We start from the raw sequence: 21215 nt of genomic DNA on the forward strand, positions 1-21215 counted from the left end.
GGGGAATTCTTTTGGTCATTTTGTCACGGCGGGCAAGGTGACTATGCAAAAAACACGGATGGTTTATGCAAGGTTCTGTGTGAATGTCGCCTTGAATCGAGCACTCCCAACTGTGGTTACACTAAAGACCAAATGGGGAGAGAAAGTCTAGCCTATGGAATATGAGAATGCAGGCTTATTCTGCCAAAAATGTAGTCAATTTGGACACCTTATTGTGGATTGCAAGGCCCAAATACGGAAGGACAAATAGAAGAAGGGTTCTCTAGGGATTGTTATGGAAACATTGGGGGAATCTTCATAAGCCTCTAAACAAGTGGTGGAGTCCGTTGTTATTCATACTATGGAGATTCCCCCAGTGCTTTCCACGCTGGACAAAAATAAGGTCCCGGGGGATGGGGAAGCTTTGGAGGATAAGAAGAAAATGGATGAATACCCCTTTAGAAGGGATTTAGAGGAACTATTGAGTCCACCCATGGGGGCACCTAAGGATGGTGAGTTATTGGAGGAAGGTGAAATAGAGGTGTGCCACCCTCTTCCTGGCTCCCCAGCAAATCAGGGTGGTGACAGCCAGCAGGAAATTATGGCTACAGGATGTGATACTTAGGAGAGAGTTTGTACCCCATTAAAGATGGTTAATGCCTCCCCAGCGGAGATTGCAACAAAAGCAATGGCAAGCATTGATAAGGCTGAAAAGGAGCTTAGCCCTACCTCACCACAAGATGGGGTTAATGGGGAATGGGAGGTTCAGAAAAAAAAGAGGGGGGGACCAGATGTTGGTGCCTGTGGGACAGCTAGAAGACCATCTAGTAGAGCAACCAGGACAAAACAAGCAGCAAGGGATGTGACTAGTGGTAAGCAACTTACACTGGAGACAGTTACTAGAGGTAAGAAATGAAATTCCTTTCTTGGAATTTGAGGGGGTTAAATAACCCCTAGAAGCAATATGCTCTGAAACAATGCATATTTCAGGAAAAAGTAGATTGTGTTTTAATACAAGAAACTAAAATGTCTAGTGCTAGTTTTGACAAAATAGTTAGTCATATTTGGTCGGGTGCTGAGTATTTACATATGGATGCTAATGGTGCCTCGGGGGGTATTGCTACTATGTGGAATCCGAACTCTATGACGGGAGCTGAGGTTTGGAAGGATAGAAATTTTATAATTGTTGATTTCCATTCTAGTATTCATTGTTGAGGGTTGATCAATATTTATGCTTCTAATAGCAAATCGGGGAGGAAGGAAACGTATGATAAATTGGCTAGGATTACTGAAACAATGAAGGATAAGCAACTGATGTGTATGGGAGATTTTAATACCCCCTTGTACCATTCGGAGAAATTGGGTGGTAACAGGGACTGCCCAGAAAGTTTGGAAGACCTTAATGACTTTATGAGCATAATGGACTTTATTGATGTGGAACTGAGAGGGAACCCATATACTTGGACTAACAATAGAAAGGGGAAGGACCTTATCCAGGTTAGACTGGACAGGTTATTGGTGACAAGGAACTAGAATAGTCTTGGAAATTCCCATCTAGAGAACCTCACTAGAACTACTTCAGATCATTCCCCTATTATTTTCCAGTGGGAGGATGGTTTCAAAAGTGGGCCGAAACCTTTCAAATATGAAATAATGTCGCAGTCTCACCTAGAATTCAAAGAGAGAGTTCAAGATTGGTGGAATATAAGGATAGATGTTACTGCTATGTATAGACTAACCCAAAAACTAGATAACATAAGGAGGAATGTAAAGGGTTGGGCTAAGAGTTCATTTGGAGACTTGTTCAAAATCAAAGGTGATGTGGAGGAAAAGCTTAAAAAACTCCAAGGGGAAATTGCTGAAGGGATTAACCTAGACAGTGCAACTCAGGAAGAGGAGTATAGAAAAAAGTGGAAGGATATTCTCTGGAGGGAGGAAATTTTTTGGAAACAAATATCAAGAGTTCAATGGCTTAAGGAAGGGGATAAGAACACTATTTTCTTTCACAGGTCAGCCTCTAACCATAAAAGAAGAAACACAATCAATAGGTTGGATGGTGAAGGGGGAAGGATCTTTAAGGATCAAGAGGAGATGGGAAGACATGAAGTGGATACTTTAGCAAGGCTTATGTCAAGGACAATAAAGTTGGGAATCTGATGATCAGAAGAAGCTTGATTAATACAATTCCACAATTACTAGGTATGGAGGAAAACAATCACATTCTTGGCAATATCACGAAGGAGGAGGTGAAATATGTGGTGTTCTCTATGAAAGCTTATAAGGCTTTGAGTCCGGATAGGTTCCCTCCCGCGTTCTTCCAGCATTTCTGGGAGGTTATTAAATCTAAATTGGTTTGGGCTACTAGGGATTTTTTCAGAACTAGGAAGATGCTAAAGAGGATCAATAAGACCTTTATTGCATTAGTTCCTAAAATCCCCACACCTTTGAGCCTGCTAGATTTCAGACCTATAAGTTTATGTAATACTATTTATAAGATATTTGCTAAAGTCTTGGTAAACAGAATTGTTGGTGTTTGAAAACGCTGGAGGGTTTTCAATTACCCTGATGAGAACAAAACGCATCTAGGGGTAGCTAACTCCCATTATCAATACATCCATTCAGACACTAGGCCAACTATAAGGCTATACTCCTTCTACACTTCAGGCTCTACAAAACCTAGGCGGGTGAACCTATAGATTCCTTATATGGTACCAATTGTCAAAGCATACACTGAATCTAATATGAAGCAGATAAAACCCTTATTTCTCCTAAGAACTCATGAAATAACATAGACCTACGATAGCTAGATGCAGATCTATGAACCTCATAAGCTGAGTGAGGGCATTCTATGATAGCTCTTCAACATGAAAGGGGAAAAGCGTTTGATTTTTGATGTTGATTTCAACAACCCTCAGATATGCAGCAATGAGAAAGTAATGACCCTGTAGCTGATCAGTGCCTAGTCCATTGGGAAAATTCATGGATCACAAACATACATATGAATATTTAAGACATGTGCGTATCTTCAGATATAGATCTATCTATTTAACTTGTAAATAGACATCTATGTTCAGTTTAAAATCTCGTTCTTACCTGATATCCTCCTCAATAAATCTGCAACCCTGTTGATTTCTATGAAGCATTTACACAATTCCTTGAACTATCAGCAACAAAGAAACAACATACAGTCTTAGGGGACTGCAACTACAACCTAAACTCTTTGTTCAGAGATCGTAAAACATTGAAATTCAATGAGAATGGAGACAAGATTCAACTGAAACTTAATCATCTGCTGCTCTTTGCATTATTTCCTTGAAAATATACAATCATATGCATGAAATGAAAGACATGAAACAACCTAATGTATCAGAACTATATGTATTAACTTTACACTACTGCTGTTCATATGAGAAGAAATTGCTGAAGGAAAATGGTGTCACAGTCATGGGAATGCAACCAGAACTGGATCCAAGACCTTGGTATCACAGTAATGAGCAGATTTTCTCCAAAGAACTGGAACTTCCCAAAAAAATTGGAACCCCTTCAAATGGAAGAAAGAAAGAAAATATAGAAGAGAAAGAATTCTTGGATCTATTCTGAAGACGACAAGTGTCCACTTGAAATTCAATCCTGTGCAACTGAGTAACCTCTTTCTTCTTTCATCCCATCTAATCTGATTTTGTTTCATCATTTTTTATAATTGATTTGCAAATATCTCTGCTTAATGATGAAAGCTTTTTGAATCACCAAAATATTTGATTGCCCCATGAAAATACCAGTGAAAATGAGTTTTTACTGAGTAAATCTGAACAAATTTGACCCTAACTGCATTTCCATTGCCTTCTACTGATATTCAGGTCATTGTCTTGACAAAAAATCAAAACTGAACTTCCTGGTCTGAAAATAGTTGCAATTCAGGTACCTGATGGAAAACCTCGTGTAGCTCAAACTGACTGATACTTGTGCAAAAACCAACTCCAGAATTGGAAATTTTGTCTTCTCCCGATTCCGGTGATATATAACATCGCCTATTTGGCCTCTTGGAAACCTCCTGAAAGTCATTTTGAAAATGACTCCTCTGCTAGAAACTCATGTCTGCACATTTAATTTTTTATAAAATTTGAAAAATTCTAAAGTATAAACTTTAGAATATGTTTCTCTTTAAAAAATTTGAACGTGCATACCCACTGCCTAGAAAAAATAAAAAATCATTTTTTATTTTCTACAAATTTTTCCCTTATCCTCTGAATCTATGGTCAACCTATTTTGACTAGTGCCACATGGCACTTCCTGATTGGCTACTCGATTTGTATCATTCGCCATGTCACCAACTGCTCCGGGACCACTTGCCACATGTCATTACTGCATCCATCCTCACTATCTTGCTACGATAACTTTCGTGCAACTTTCGTTTGGTGAGTTAGCGACGACTGTCAGATTATCCACGTGGTGTGATCTCTAAGCTCGAATTCAACCTTCGTTCGCCAGATTTCTGAAATTTTTTGGCGACTCGCTAAGTCGCTAGCCGAAATTTCTCAAATTTTCTGGCTAGTGACATAGCGACTAGCCGAATTATTGACTTATCCAGCGCCTTTGAATTGGGATGACATCATCTACCTTAGATACGTGTTTGTTCAAAATTTATTCTCACGTCACTAGGGTCGACCTCATAGCAAGCAACTTCTAAAAACCCCTTTTCTCTAATTCACAATGCATATTGCTCAAGATACTATTTAACGATTAAGAGATTTAAACCCACGGGTAATGTGGGATAAAGACTCATTGTGGTTTTCCTTGGACTGTGACGTCTTTTCCTTGTTCACTTGGGTTGCTGGATGTGGGGAATTTCACTTTTGCGCAGAGGCTCATTTCCTTTTGGCACAAGCTTTCTTGCTCAAAAAACGTAGGCTCCCTGCTCTCCTTGCGTGAGCTGCTCTGCCTGAAAGATCCTCTATTCATATGTGGAGCTTCCCACTCTGTATCTTCATACAAGACGTCATTCATCTGCAACTCCCCTTAGCTCACTGCAGATTGCTTTCTCCTCAATATGGGCGGTTTAATGTTTCATTGCCTGCTAAGTGTGTTGCGGGTTGTTCCTTTGAATATACTTATGATGAGTGGTTTTTTGTTTGAATGCTGACTCTCCAAAAATGCGGATTGTCAAACTCCTTTCTACAAACTTCCCCTGCCTTGAGCATGAAAATCTCTGCTAAAAACCCTTTTACTAGCCGACTGCTCTTATTTCGCATGTGTTCCTCTGTGAAGGCATGGGGAGTTTCCTTGTTTGCTGCCATGGCTTCCCCTTTGTCTTGGTGTGGAAAATGGAACTAGAAATTCTTTGCTTCCTACGGCTTCATCCACGTGATGGGGCAGTCCCAGATCATGCCGTGAAGTTCCCCTTAATGCTTGCGCTGATTTCCATTTTACATTGCGCTGGTTCTTTGATTGTTATGGACTGTCTTTGATATGCCATTAACTATTCTTTAAGATGTATGATCTCTGTTAATGTTTTTACTGATCCTTATTGTGTGAGAGTCCTCTTTGGTTCATGCCTGCTACGTCAGCCATTTGGGTGGGCGGTGGTTTCTTCAAAGTAACTTCAAACTCTTATGCATATTAAACTTGCCCCTGCTATTCATGTCTTTTACCTTCTAACAAAACTTTGAAACCTGCGGTTTCCTTGCATGTTGGCGTCTTTTTAAATGAGTGTGCTAGTCTTTTTCATTGCACTGTGTCTCCTTTGATATGTCAATGTCTATCATAGAAACTATGGAGACAATCTTCTGCTCTTGGCGTTTAATGAAGATTAGTTAGGCCCCAAGGCAGGTCCGACTAAAAAAATTTTCATTTCAGGCCAACTGAACCTTCAAGTTGTTCCACTGACCTTTTCAAACTGACTGGAATCCAATTCAAGCACTAATTAATCAATTGAAAACCTCACTTTTAATTAATTTGCAACTTATCAATTTTGCGTCAGGAGGTCTCTTGACCGGCCTTGAAAACTGATCCAAACATCTGACCAAGCTCTGAAAACTGACACACTGAATCTTTCCTCTGCACACTTCTACTTTGTCGAATCTCATCTCATGACGAATTCAGAGTCAAAAGATATTCAATGTCAAAGTTGCCTTCTCAGATTTACCTAGAAAAGCGTGCATATGGATTCGTCAAGTTCTAAAAATCGGCACACTTGTAGTATTTTCAGTGGACAATACAGGGGAACAAACCGTTCGATCTTACCAATCACAGATTTCAAGTTATAACGTCACGAACAGGGGTACTGATAAATTTGCAAGTGTTGACACCAGTAAAAAGTCATAAATTGCATTTGGAATCGCTTTTGAAAACTGATCAAACGGATTTTTCAGGACTTAAAAATTTAAACATAGGAAGTCTCTGACGTCTACCATGCAACGCAAAAGGAAATTTAGCATTTTAGTCAACTGGGTCAAAGTTATAGCACGTCAAACAAGGCTTCTCGAAATTAGGTGCAAAGTGCAAAAGCATGAAAACAGTAACTGACCAACTTCAAGGGATTCAAAACCTAGTCAGACGAACTCAAAATGAATCAAAATCTGAAACATAGGTTCTTGGATATGGACACTAGATAATCTCAAAGTGGCAAGTCATGAAACATTTCTGGGTGCGAGATATTCAATGGCAAACACAGCCTCCTGTCACTGTTTGACACTAGGGCAAAATTGCAAATTTGACAAATGCTTGAAACAGGACTTCGTCAAATGACTCAAAAATTCAATTTAACTTCACAAAACGCTTAGGCATGCTGAATGAAAGGTGCTAGAAGCATTAAACACCTCAGGGGTCTCAAATGGACAGCCGGGTACAACCTCGTTAAAAGCATTTATAGGCCTGATTTCTCAAAATTTTCAAGATGTGACTAAAATGAAGCATGCAATTTTTAGTCCCAACAAGAATAAAGCCTTTTTAGGATAGAATAATTGGCAGTCCTCAGAAAGGATTTGTTCTAGGAAGAGAAATTCTAGATGCGGCCATAACCACACATGAGATTATTCACTCAATGGGAAAAAACAAAAAAACTGGGGATGGCATTCAAATTGGATATCTCCAAGGCTTATGATAAGGTTAAGTGGGATTTCCTCTATGAGGTGCTTGAAAGAGTGGAGTTTAATAACAAGGTTATAAATCTGATCAAGATGATGATTGGCTCAGTTCAATATTCTATTCTCCTAAATGGTTTTCCCTGGGGCAATTTTGGAGCGAAGAAAGGCCTGAGACAGGGTGACCCATTTTCTCCCTACCTCTTCATTATGGTTTTTGAAGTCTTAGGGAGGTCTTTCTATAAACTTGTGAATACTGGTTGTGTCAAAGGGGTAAAGCCTGCTACTACCACTCATATTGAAGTGCTACAACAATTTGTTGATGACACATTCCTATTTGGAGAATCTTCAGTTATAGAAGCCGAAGCTTGGAAGACTATACTACACAATTATGAAGAAAGTTCGGGACATCAAGTCAATTATCATAAGAGTAAGATTTATTTCTTTAATACTGATGTCTCATTACAAAGGAGGATAAGGAATATCCTAGAATGTCAATCTGTCAGCTTCCCAGATACTTATCTTGGACTACCACTAACCACTAAAGAAGTGACTAATGACTTCTGGAATACGATAGTGGAGAGAATTCAGAGGAAACTTGTAGGATGGAAAGGGAAGATATTAAGCAATGCTGGAAAACTACAATTTCTCTCTACTACTCTCCAGGGTATTCCCATTTACTTCCTGTCCCTCTTCAAAATTAACCAAAACATGGCAAAGAGGATTGAGAGAATACAAAGGAATTTCCTCTGGTCAGGAACAGAAGAGAGGAATAAATTGAGTTTAGTCAATTGGGAGGAGGTGTGTAAGCCAAAGGTTAAGGGGGGGTTGGGAGTAAGAATATTTTGAGACCTTAATAAGGCTCTCCTTACGAAAATTGGCTGGAGGTTGGGAGAAGACAATACAGATTGGGGTAATATTATGAAAGCTAAATATCTGTCAAATTCCCCTTTCAATTGGAATCTATTTAATAATGAACTCCCAGGAGGGTCTAAAATCTGGATGAATATTTTCAGGAGTAGAGGATTATTAAGGGAAGGGACAAGGTGGATTGTGAGGAATGGTCATAGTATCAAATTTTGGGAAGACAAGTGGATGAGAGGGAAACTGTTGGTTTTTAGCAAATTTAGAAGATTAATGGAGCTGCTTAAAGAAGATGTGGAAAGAAAAGTTGGAGACTATATTGATCAGGGGAGGAAGTGGAAGAAACTTTATAAGGAAACTTACTCCCAAGAGGATATTCAGCTTCTCAAGGAGTTGGAAGAGCTTATAGGAGAACAGAGACCCCCAATTCTATTCCAGGAGGACATTATAGCTTGGGACTTAACTCTAAGTGGTAGCTTCACTATAAAATTGGCTTACTTACACCTGTTTAGCAAGGACCCCTACCCGTCATTGTGGAGTAAGGTTTGGATTAGTAACCTTATTCCTGAAATCAATTTCTTTTGGTGGACGGTTCAACATGGCAAAATTTTAACCTTAGGCAACTTGAAAAGAAGGGGCTTTTATATAACAAACTGTTGTTATCTCTGCAAGGAGAAGGAGGAGAGTATTTCTCACCTATTTCTAGAATGCCAGTATGCCTTAGAGATATGGACTAGGGTCTAGGAGAAATTTGGTTTGGACTAAGTTATGAAAGACAATCTAGGTCAATTTGTGGAGAACTGGAGTTGTCCCTTTTATCACCCTAGATTGATTTTTCTATGGAAAATTGTACCACCATATGTTTTTTAGCATATATGGAAAGAAAGAAATAATAGAATATGTAGAGAGGAGAATAAATCAATGGAGGTGGTTTTTGGAATAATGGAGAAATTATTGAAGGAAAATTTAAGGGTGGCTAAATGTAAAATGCCAAAGGAAGAACCAGGTGGACAAGAAGGACTAATTGCTGAAAAGTGGGTTTGTCAAGAGGATTTTTTCCTCTTTGGTAACTCAAAAATGTTGAGGAGACAACAAACGAGATGGAAACCACCTACCCTTACACAATATAAACTGAATTTCAATGGTGTTGCAAGAGGAGGTATAGGAGCGGCGGGAGGAGTGCTGCGGGATAGGAATGGTGATGCGCTATTGGTTTATGTTGGGAAGGTGGGAAATGGTGTTTTTTTGGGGCCTTCAGCTGATTAGTGAAATGCAAATTAGGGAAATAACAATAGAGGGGGACTCTAAATTAATCATTGATTTGGTTAAGGGAATATCCCAACCAGGATGGAATATTTGAACTATCATTGTGGATATTAGGAAAATTTTGGAAGAGATGGAAAGTGTCCACCTACAACACATTTACAGGGAAGGAAATAAGGTGGCCGACACGGCGGCTGCCATGGGATTTAAATCAATGACAATCACATGCTGGAGGGATATGATAGATCTCAACGAAGACATTAAGTCATTGATAACCAAAGAAAGAGGCGAGAATATCATTTAATTATGACCATAAAATTTAAAGTCGGGGCCAAATTTGGCAATTTTGTTTCGATGTTCACTAAATTTAACATAGGCTTTTTGGAAATGAATAGAAGACGTGGCCGTACAAATAGAAAAATGAGTGAATGCAAATTAAGAGGGATGTCTTTTCACCATTATGGTAACCCATCGCGGAATTCAAATTACTTCCCAATTAAAAGTACAAATGATATCATTTATCAAACTATTAGAGATTTTCGGGTGGTGAAAATTATGATACTATACAATCAGGATTCCCATAATGAAATTGCATGGGATTTTGAAACTTATCAAGCACGGGACTATAAAATCATTTTGCTTATTGTTAAAGGTCTCAAGGTGGATAGTAGCTGCAGAGATTTTGCAGAGAAGGAAGCTCAGATGTGCGCCACTAAAGAAGAGGAATGGGATATTCACAGAATAGATATGGGTGGGGACTTGAATAGGCTAGAGCCCACAAAAATGGAGAACTTCAAGGATAGGATGGCCACCTGGTTTCTGCTAAAGGAAGGGGGCTTTCTACCCTACATGCAGTCGATGGTAGGGTATGACGAGAATTGTAACCTCCAGTTTGTTAACGGGTGGAATGACTGCAAGGTCACCATTAATGGAATCACCTTCCAAGTGAATGAGGAAGTAATTTCCATGGTGACTGGCCTTTCAATGAAAGGGAAAAAATGGAGAAAGGTCACTAGAACTGTTGATGAGGCTAGTACGAACAATTTCTTTGCAAAAGATGAGGAATCGGTTCGATATAGAGGAGGGTTTAAAAGGGACAAGCTGCCAACCCCATGGGACGATGTGTGCCTGGTTCTCATGAGATATATGACATTGGAGGGCAGGTTTGGTGTTTGTTACTACTACCATTTCCCTTTGTTAAATCATTTTAGGAATAGGGATTTCATTTTTATCCCATTTTTTCTTCTGCATTCTCTTGAGGATATAGTAGCTGATGTTAGGGAAAAGAGGAATAAAGGGCATAACTTTACCATAATCCATCAAGGACTAATTTTCTACCTCTACCAATTCCACCTTGCCCTGTGCCCCCCTAGGGTGGTGGTGGTTGACAACCAACGCCACTGCTAGAATTCACCCCCGAGCACCAATATTGGTACTAAACTTCATACCCCCCGTCCCTCCCCTAGCCGAGAAAATAAGAAAAAGAAAAAATCTGATACGACTGCGAAACAAAAGGGCAACAAAAAGATAAAAGTTGAAAAACCTATTGAGGTGGAAGAGGAGGAGGAGGAGGAGGAGGCTGGGGCTAAGGCTAGGAGGAGATCTGGAAGACTCACCCAATCCTAGGCAAGGTGCAAACAGAAATCCAACAGATTCAGAGTTGAGGAGGTTGAGGAGGAAAGCTTAGAAAATAATAAAGAAGAAAGGGAGGAGGAAGACAACTCTAATTCTAAAAGAGAAGAAGGAAAGGAGGAGGTGGAAAAAAGTGTTAACTCGAAGGATAATTCTGTTGAAAATTCTCAGACTCAAGTGTTAGCTGGCAATGCTGCTACCACAAAGATCACCCATGTGTCTGCTAGCTTCACCCTCCAGCCCATAATCTTCTATGAGGATAGCAGCAAAGTGGACACCTCCCCCATAACTATCTCATCCCCGGTCAAGGAAAAATCTAAGACTTCTACTAATCCAAGGGTCTTGCAAGATGATATCTAGGTACAGAAAGCTAAGGAGGAAGCAAAAAAGGTGGATACGGATATCAAGGAAGAGACTGAGAAGCAGGTGGAGGTGTATGCCAATTTGGATAAGAGGGTCAAATTTTTAGAGGAAGGGTTCTTTACCTTCTCTAAATTTACCCTCAAAGTCACTCACACTGCGGCCACCACCCTCCAGCTGCTGGCACAGGAAAAGGAAGATATTGGGATGGATATGGAGGACCATAAGCCCCTCTTCAAATTCCTTGTTGATGACTGGTCCCGGATTCTGTTGGCTGCGAAGGGGAAGGAGAAAAAAGAAAATTGAGTTTTTTAGTTTAATGGGATCCTCGGATCCAAGACTTTTATGTTATTCTGTTGTTTCTAGTTTTGCTGGTATCCAGCTATATCTAAGACTTGGGTTGGCTTGATATGCCAACAGTTATTTTGATGAACTTCTGAAGTTGTTAGATCTTCTAGACTTTTATTTTAGTTTAGTTGTTCTTAGTATTTTACTGGGTAGTTACGTACATAAGGATCTGTGGTTTTGTGAAGCTTTAGTTAGTTTTATGTTTGTTGTTGGTCACTGCTGGTAATGCGTTGGTTACCAATTTTTTGTTTGTAAGGGTCGACCCCCTTGTTTTTGGTTTCTTTTTATATCAAAAACAATTATTTAATTGATAACCAAAAAAGGATCAAACATGTGGTTTGTTTCAAGTGAGGGCACGAAAAAGGGGAAGAAATTAATAACCCCAGCTTCAAATTTAGCGCCATCATTTTTTGGGGGTATGGGATGATTATGGCAAAAGTTGGCTTTATTATTAATGCCAGATCATTAAGATATTACATGTGGATTATTTGCACTCTCTATATTGATGTTTTAAGTTGGCGAGTACATTCTGGATTTTACATCCCCGTGAAAAGTAAGGACAAATGCATTTTAACCGCGAGATACTACATTTTTAGCCCTACCTCTGTGATTTTATGGGTGCAAATGAAAATTACTGAGATTGTGGAAGAAGAGATTCTTGAGGAAAGAGTTATCATGGGTGGGGACCTGAAAAAATTGGAACCCACGAAGATGGAAGATATTTTTAAAAGACAAGCTACTTGGATTATGTTGAAGGAGGGAGGGTTTGTCCCTTACATGCAGGTCATCGCTAGCTACGATGAGAATTGTTCCCAACAATTTGTTAGTAGCTGGAAGGACAGGCGGGTTACTATCAATGGCATCACCTTTTAGGTGAATGAGGAGACCATTGCTATGGCAACGGGCCTAGAAATTTCTTGTAGAAAATTACAAAGGTGGTGGATGAAGCTAGCCTGGCTAGTTTCTTTAGAGACAATGAGGCCCCGAATTAGTACCGTGGTGGTTTTAGGAGAGATAAGCTGTCGGAGCCCTAGGATTGTGTGTGCTTGATGATAATGAAGTATCTTACCCTAGAAGGCAAACACGATGTGTATTATTTTTACCATTTCCCTTTGCTTAACCACTTTCATAATAGGGAATTTATCTGCATTCCTTTCTTTCTGATGCATGCCCTCGAAGAAATTGTGATGAATGTTAGGAAGAAAAAAGAAGAAGATAGGGGCCAATTTCACTATTTTATACCAAGGGTTAATGTTTCATCTTTTTTAGTTCCACCTGGCCCTTTTCCCTCCCTGTGTGATTTCTATTGATAATCTCCTCCCCTCTAGGGGCCCCTTCGTCTGGAGTGTGCGAGGGGTAGCTATGTCCCTACTCCTCAACCCTCACCAAGTCAAACCCCAGTTAAGGGTAGAAAAAACAAAACCCTGACCTTGGAACTGATAGCCAATAAAAAGATCAAAACAGCTAAGAGGGTGGCAGTGGAGATTGGGGATTTAGAAAATGAAATTGGTGAGAGTAGAAGAAGGTCGGGAAGAATTGCTAATACCCGTGGTAGATACAAACAAAAGGCCAGTTGCTCTCAGGAGGAGGAGGAAGACACCAATTTGGAGGAAAGTGATAAGATATCGGGGGATGATCAAGAGAAGGGGAAGAAAGAGATTGATAAAGAGGTGGAGAAGTGGGATGATACTGTCAATGACACTTGGGATTTTGAGATAGAAATCCCTACCAAGGACCCCTCCCAAGGACCCCTCCCAAGGCCCCACGCATATATCTACTACCATCACCATGCCTTTTGCTGATAACCAGGATAACCCCAATTCTGATAAAGCCTCCTCGAACACTATCTCCTCCCCCATAAGGAAAGATGGGTTGGAATATTTTAGGGCCCCCACTAATAATCTGGATGTGCAGGACAAAAGGAACTCTTCGATGAATTACAACAGAGATCTTAACCTTGGTGTTTCAAAGGATCGAGTTGTTACTCATAAAGATTTGCAGGAGCTCAAGGATAGGTGCATTGTGCTAGAGGAGGGCTTCACCCTCTTCTCAGAGTTCACCCTAAAGGTGACCCATGCGGCTGCAACTACTTTCTAGCTTTTGGCTCACGAGTCGAGGGAGGAGGGCCTAGGGAAGGAGGACTCGAGGCTACTCTACAACTTCCTCGCTAAAGATTGGGCTAAAGTCCTCCTTGTTGGGAAGGGAAAGAAAAAAGATGCCAATTAGTGGCCTCCCGGTGCATGGTGTTTTTTTGGTTATTTGTTGGTTTTCCTCTCCGTCCTATGGTGATGGTTTTGTTTTTTCTATTAAACTTAGATATTGGTTGTAGGTGGTACGATGCAATGACCACCTACATGCCTTCTATTAACTTGATAAACTTTGCTATTTTTAAGAGTAGGAACTCTAGTACTGATAATTAATATGTTGTTGTTAATTATGTTTTTAAGGTAAATCGTTAGGGGTCTGTGTAGTTGTCTACTGGTTGGTTCACCACTATTGTAAAGGGCCAACTCCCTAGTTTTGGTTGTTTTTATATCAAAAACAATTATTTAATTGATGGTAAATTTGTATAACTTAATTTTTGAGTGAGATAGATATCCAAATGTCTTTATAAGACTTGAATGTTGAAAATGACGAGGAAATGGAGAATTTATATATTTATCAAATGAAAGATGAAGATAAGATAATATCTTAGCTAATTGAAGTAATTATGAAGTTAATTCAAGAATGTGTTAAAGATTTATCATTTCAAATTCCTTGAAAATTATAATGAAATTTTTAATTTAATAAATGATCAGACAAATATAAAGTTTTCATTATAAGGTGTATAGATTTTAAGACATGTTGATTACTTTGTTAGCAATATGGATAGAAATGGACATTATAACAATTATTTAATTGATAATAAATTTGTATTACTTAATTTTGAGCAAGATAGATATCTAAATGTCTTTATAAGACTTGAATGTTGAAAATGACAAGAAAATGGAGAATTTATAGATTTCTCAAATGAAAGATGAAGATAAGATCATGCCTTAGCTAATTGAAGTAATTATGAAGTTAATTCAAGAATGTGTTAAAAATTTGTCATTTCAAATTCCTTGAAAATAATAATGAATTTTTTAATTTAATAAATGATCAAATGAACATCAAGCTTTCATTATAATGTGTATAGATTTTAAGTTAACTTTATATGTTGATTACTTTGTTAAGAATATGGACAAAAATGGACATTATAACAATTATTTAATTGATGAAAAAATTGTATTACTTAATTATGAGCTCGAGATAGATATCTAAATGTCTTTATAAGACTTGAATGTTGAAAATGACGAGAAAATGGAGAATTTATATATTTATCAAATGAAAGATGAAGATAAGATCATACCTTAGCTAATTGAAGTAATTATGAAGTTAATTCAAGAATGTGTTAAAACATTTGTTAGAATATATAGTCCACCAATATAACTGAGAGCAGGGGGATGAATCGGTTATCCAACTATTATCAGAATTATCAACCTTAAACAAACTTAACCATATGAGAAATGTAATGTGAAACCACAACAAGATACTCATACATAATAACACCAGATATGTTAACTAGGGAAACCCTTGATCAGAGGGGAAACCCCGGTGGGGATGGTACCCACAATATGATGTACTAATATAAATGTTCCTTGTTAGAGGATGGACCCTGTTAGGAGTCTATGAATACATTCAATACATATGTGTCCCTGTTAGGAGACTTTCAATCCCTGTTAGGAGATTCTAACCATGTTAGGTGTTGTGCTAACCCTGTTAGGACTTGTGGAAGACAGTTGGACACACTACCCAAATAGCTTCAAGGTTAAGCTTAATCAATGGACGTACTGTCCAAATGATCTCTATATTATTACTTGCAGAATAATAGAAATCAAATGTAATTTCTTCCTCTTCCTCTGTCTTATTAACCAAACTTCTGCTTCTTCTGATCTTGTAACCATATCACAAAACTTGCATCCAATAATCCCTTGGATCGCTTACATGCATTCCTCAAACACTTTGCTCCTTTTCGCACTTTGCACTTCATACAACAATGGATACCTTTTACAAACAAGGAAAACATCTTTCCTTTATACCATATCTTAAAAATAATTCCTTGAGTCAGCCTTGAGGCTTTCCCAATTAATTATAATAAGATAATTAATTAATTACAATTACAATAGCATTGTCAAGTCACAGTCTATACAAAACTTTACACGTTCAATACTAGGGCTTGCGCACTTGCTGATGTTACCGACAAACTGTCCTCTATCACTGACTGATTGTGCATCTCTTCATTGCATCTCAGATGTAAGATAGCGAACAAAAATCAGGAACTGCTTTCCCAATACTCTGTTTCTGTATTGTTCTCTATAAATCAACAATAACTTTTGTACGTCTCTGACTTAGACTCTGCGCTCTTGACCAGGTCATCAGGACACTATGTAGAATATGTCCATGATTGTGCATCACTGGACAATCAAAACATTGTTCATACAACTAATTACTATGTTTGCTACTCTAACAACCTTCACAGACTTAGTGCTATGTTGACATCAATGACAAACACAGTCATGAATGCAACATCCCAATACTCTCCAATGCTTAGGATACTCCCCCAAAGTAGCATCATCAACATTCATTCTTACAATCCCCCCCTTTGGCATTGATTGCAATAGAGATGAAAAACATCTAAGTTCCAAGAATACCTATTGCCAATTTAACATGCCGCTTAAATTGTTATGTTTTACGCTGAACTAAATATGTTTTATCTACTGACTAAGTGTGTTTAGCTGTAGAGAATATACAGTACAGAACGAAAAGAATGCAGTAAGCAAAGTACATGAATCATAAACAAGAGAATTGATCACTTTTTTAGGATACAAGTGCTAAAATAATATTTTTTATTCAAGTATTCAAAAATATTACAAAGTGTTCATGTTTACACAGTACTTGAATACAATGCATTCAGATATTACTAGCTCTCTCAACTCCTAACATAAATATCTGAATTAAACACATTGTACAAACATAAAAGTACTGAAAAGGAGATAAAAGGAAAGGCATCCATTGCTTGAATGGAAAGTTTGTTGCGCTGAATGCTGAAGGGTTGATCCCGCATCTCCATCTGGGATTAAACCTACAAAAATGAATGAAAAAATGGGTCAGTTCATATGAACTGGGCAATGGAAAACTTTCCTATCATCTATACTCTATTGTTTCTACAACATGGTTATTCAGATAACTATGCTAAAAAGCAAGAAGGAAAGAAAAATTCGAAGAAGATAAAACATGTTTTATTAATGAGTTTGTTCCATGTGCAGATACAGGTATGAAGACTTGAGGCTATTGAAGGATCATGTGTAAGTTACATGCATGAAGCCTTTTGGCTGAGTTTGTTTGGGCAAAGACAAAAGATATTGGGGAGACTGTTGAGGGGGCATACATAAGTTTCAGGTATGGGACCTCCGGTTAAACCAATATAGTTGATTGAAGATTTGAGGAGATCATTGAAGGGACGTGCATAAGTTACAAGCATGAAACTTTCTGGTCAAATCAAGGAGGCGTGAAGATCAAAGATTTGAGGAGATCATTGAAGGGACACGCATACACTACAAGAGTAGAACCTTTTGGTTGAATCATGTAGCAACAAAGGCAAAGGACGAGAGGAGACTGTCGAGGGGGCATACATAAGTTTCAGGTATGGGACCTTCTGGTCAAATCATGGAGGACATGTAAAGATTGAAGTCTGAAGATAAAAGAATTTCAAGTATTTTTTAGTATATTTCAGCATATATGAAGAAAGTACAAATGCAATCAATCACAAGATTAGTTAGAACTAATTATGAGTGCCAAATCAATAGAAAAAGGGGAAATTCTGCTATAGAAAAATATAATGCACATAAAAAAAAAGGGGCATTAACAGCAAGGAAAACATTAATATATACTGTTGAACAAACTGATAAAGTGATCACAGCTGCAAGAAACAGGAATGTGTTTTGAAAGGATGAGAAAGAAACAATCATATGGAAGATTGGGTTGCAGTGAAAGCAAGGCAATGGCAAAAATGCATCAGAAGCTGGGGCTATGCATATCCTAAATATTTTACCTATTGTAGGGAAACAATTGAAGATCATACAACCATTACAACAGCAAAAGGTTCTGTAAAATGTGTAATTGATTTAGGATCTCTTAAGAAGGAGGAGCAAATGTCAAATGATTGTTTTAAAAGAAAATTTGAACAATATTTTAAGTGAATTCTCAGATGTTGGTCATGTAATTGTAATCAATCATGATATTTGCAATAAAGATTCTGGAAGCAAGTAAGTTGATACTGATATTTGTACAAGTAGAAAACTTGCATCTGCTAGTGGGAATAAAATATTCTGAATACATTGCTGCTGATGGTGAACATACACTTAAGACAAAGAACAATGAATGGAAAAGATTAGATGCTACTGCCCAATCTTTAAAAGATAACAGTAAGTAAAAAATATGTGCATTTAAATCATGCCAAAAAAAAGGATTTTACATCTGTTCCTTCATGTACAATGGCAAAAGCAAGCTAAAAATCCAATTTATATGATATATCACATATAAAAGCTAAAAGGGCTTTCAAGTAGCCAAGAAACAACAAGAATCTCCAAAAGAGCCTTTCCAGTTATTTATAACTTAGACCTCCAATTTAATTAGCAAATAAAGAATGTTCGGCTACAACAGTGTATGAGAGAAAGAGACAAATGTTTATAACAACAAAGCCATGAATGAACAGAGATATCAGAATCAGATATCATAATGAAAGATACATTATGATGAATGCAAAGGAGGAATCCTTGTTTCTTTTTTACAATTTCTACAAACAACCACAGAAAGAAATAAGTTTATTCCTTTTCTATAACTAGAAATATCTTACAGAGTATCATGTATACTGAACAGTATATGAAGGAGAGACCTTCTTTCGGATTCAAATTTTTGCACATTGCAGATTTTGAGTTGATTGTGAGGGCATTTGTAGCAGAGATTGTTTCAGCATTGATTATAGAGATTCAACGGTTCCTTCTCATTTGGTTCTTGTGTAATATTATGGATTTTTACTTTAATGTTGTGTTTTCCTTCATTTTAGTTACGTTCCTTATTGCAGATTTGAATCTTGATACTTGTGATTACAGGTCTATGTTTGTGATTATTGTCTTTTTGCAGAAAATTGGTGAAACCTAGGTATCCCTTTCAAAGCAGAAGATCTCGGTCCTTCCATAGAAACACTTTTGTGGTTGCATGTTTGTCTGGGTATTGTGAAACAATTTTCTTTTCATAATTTGTGCTGATTTGATTAAAGTTACATTCAAAACCATTGGTGTATCAGCTCATTTAGGATTAGTTTCATTACTTATCATTCATTTCTTACCCTTATCTCGTGTTTAATTTAGGATTAGGTGATCACAACTTAGGAACCGACCTAGCTTTCAAAGATTCATCTCTCATTTTAGGACAACCCACCACCTGAGAGAGTTTCCATGTTTCAATAGGATGGCTAGATTTTACATCTTGCTATAGGCGCAATCCTGATTGACAACAATACCAAAATAGTACTTTGTTGCTTATGTTGTCATCTTTTTAAATCCTCTTCATCAATCAAATCTGAAATCTTCTGGAACACAGCTCTAAAATCTTCTAGAACACTTCTTTGTTCTTCTTCTTCTTCTTCTTCTTCTTTAGGATCGATAATAGTTGTTCACACTAAACAACTCATAATACATTAGTTGCATATCTCCTAGAGATATTCTTGGTTCCTTACATGAATCTTTCTAACTCTCCCTAAAGATATATCTCTCTCATTCAGGTACAATTTTTTCTCCCCCATTACTTAGGAGATGTTTTTCATGCATATTCTCTCCCATTGACATCAATGTCAAAGGCCTCAATATGATAGTATACCAATTGTTAAATACGAATTGTTAGTAATCTGCTCCAAGTCTTCAACCAACTCGAGTGTCCAAAGACACTATTCAAAACCAAATACCAAGAGTCCTCAATAACTCAGCTCAACATAGATAGTCCCCCATATAGGAAGCATTAGCATTCAGTCTAGTCTAACAATAATGCTTTGTACCACTGGATTAATGCACTTACTGCATCATCTACTTAGAAGTAGGCAGGGGCATAACCCCAAGCATACCTCTTAAGTACTCAAATGTATCTTTAGGTAAAGGTTCTGTAAAGATATCTCCAATTTTATCTCTAATACTTAGATACTCCAATTTGATCTCTTTTTCTGTTGCTTTCTCTCTCAGCACATGATACTTAATAGATATGCTTAGTCTTAGAATGCAATACATAATTCTTAGACATACTCATTTTACTTGTGTTAACATAGTAAATGATAAGAGGTTCTTCAAACTCAATTATGATATCCTTCAACATTTTCTTCATCCACATTACTTGATTGCAGTTATTTGTTGCTACAACATACTATACTTTAGCTGTACTTTGCAAAATATGATCTTGCTTCTTTCTTATCCAAGAAACCAATCTTCCTCCGTGAAAAAATGCTCCACCATTGGTGCTCTTTCTGTCATCCATACTATTTACGTAATCCACATTAGTATACACACATAGAGTGAAATCACTCGATCCATCATACCAAATACCATGATTTGATGTTCCTTTCAAATATTTGAATATCCTCTTTACTGCTACATAATGATACTCCTTAGGATCAACTTGAAATCTAGCTATAATCCCAACTGCATTTGCTATATCTGGTTTGGTGTGAGTCAGATACTGCAAACCTCCAATCATGGATCTATACTTCTTTTGCTCCACTGTAGGTGTCTCATCCTTGCTGGATAACTTGTGACCAGTTATCATAGGTGTACCAACAAGTTTACAACTTTCTAATCCAAACCTTTTCAACAAGTCTTTCAGGTACTTAGCTTGTGAAATAAAAATTCCATCATTGTTATGCACAATCTACAATCCTAGGAGAAACTTCATTTCTACTATCATGCTCATTTCAAACTCATTCTTCATTTCTTCATCAAACCTATCACTTGCTTCATTATTTCCTTCAAATATGATGTCATCAAAGAATATTACTATTACCAGCAAACCATTCTCAATTTCTTTCAAATACAAGTTACTATCTACTATACCTTTAACAAATCCAAGTTTTACCAAATAGTTGTCCAACCTTGCATACTAGGTTCTAGATGCTTGCTTTAGACCATATAGAGTTTTCTTTAGTCTGCATACCATATCTTTGTCTTCTGTCAGAGGGAAACCTTTAGTCTATTCAATTTATACCTCTTCTTCAAGTTGTCCATTCAGGAAAGCTGATTTAACATCCATTTGATACACTTCTTCTTTCATTTCTTGAATCCAATGATCATCTTTGCATTCTTCATTTGTACTCTTAGCTTCAACTTGAGAAATCAAACATAATTCACATACTTCTTCATTTACCTAATTATTCTTTATAATTCCAATGATTTGTTTAGGAGGGTGAATCTTTGATATACTTCTGCTAGGAGTTGTCAACCCAACTCTTTCTTCTACTCTAGGCTCAGATCTTTGTTCTTCAATTTGACTCCCATTCTACAAATCATTGTTACTCGCAATGATAACTTCCACATTTTCATAGTTAGCCTTTGGATCAACAATAGTTACCAA

The sequence above is a fragment of the Cupressus sempervirens genome, chromosome 7 (assembly GCF_028749045.1).
Source record: "Cupressus sempervirens isolate cs-2001-9-10 chromosome 7, ASM2874904v1, whole genome shotgun sequence".
NCBI classification, from domain to species: domain Eukaryota; kingdom Viridiplantae; phylum Streptophyta; class Pinopsida; order Cupressales; family Cupressaceae; genus Cupressus; species Cupressus sempervirens.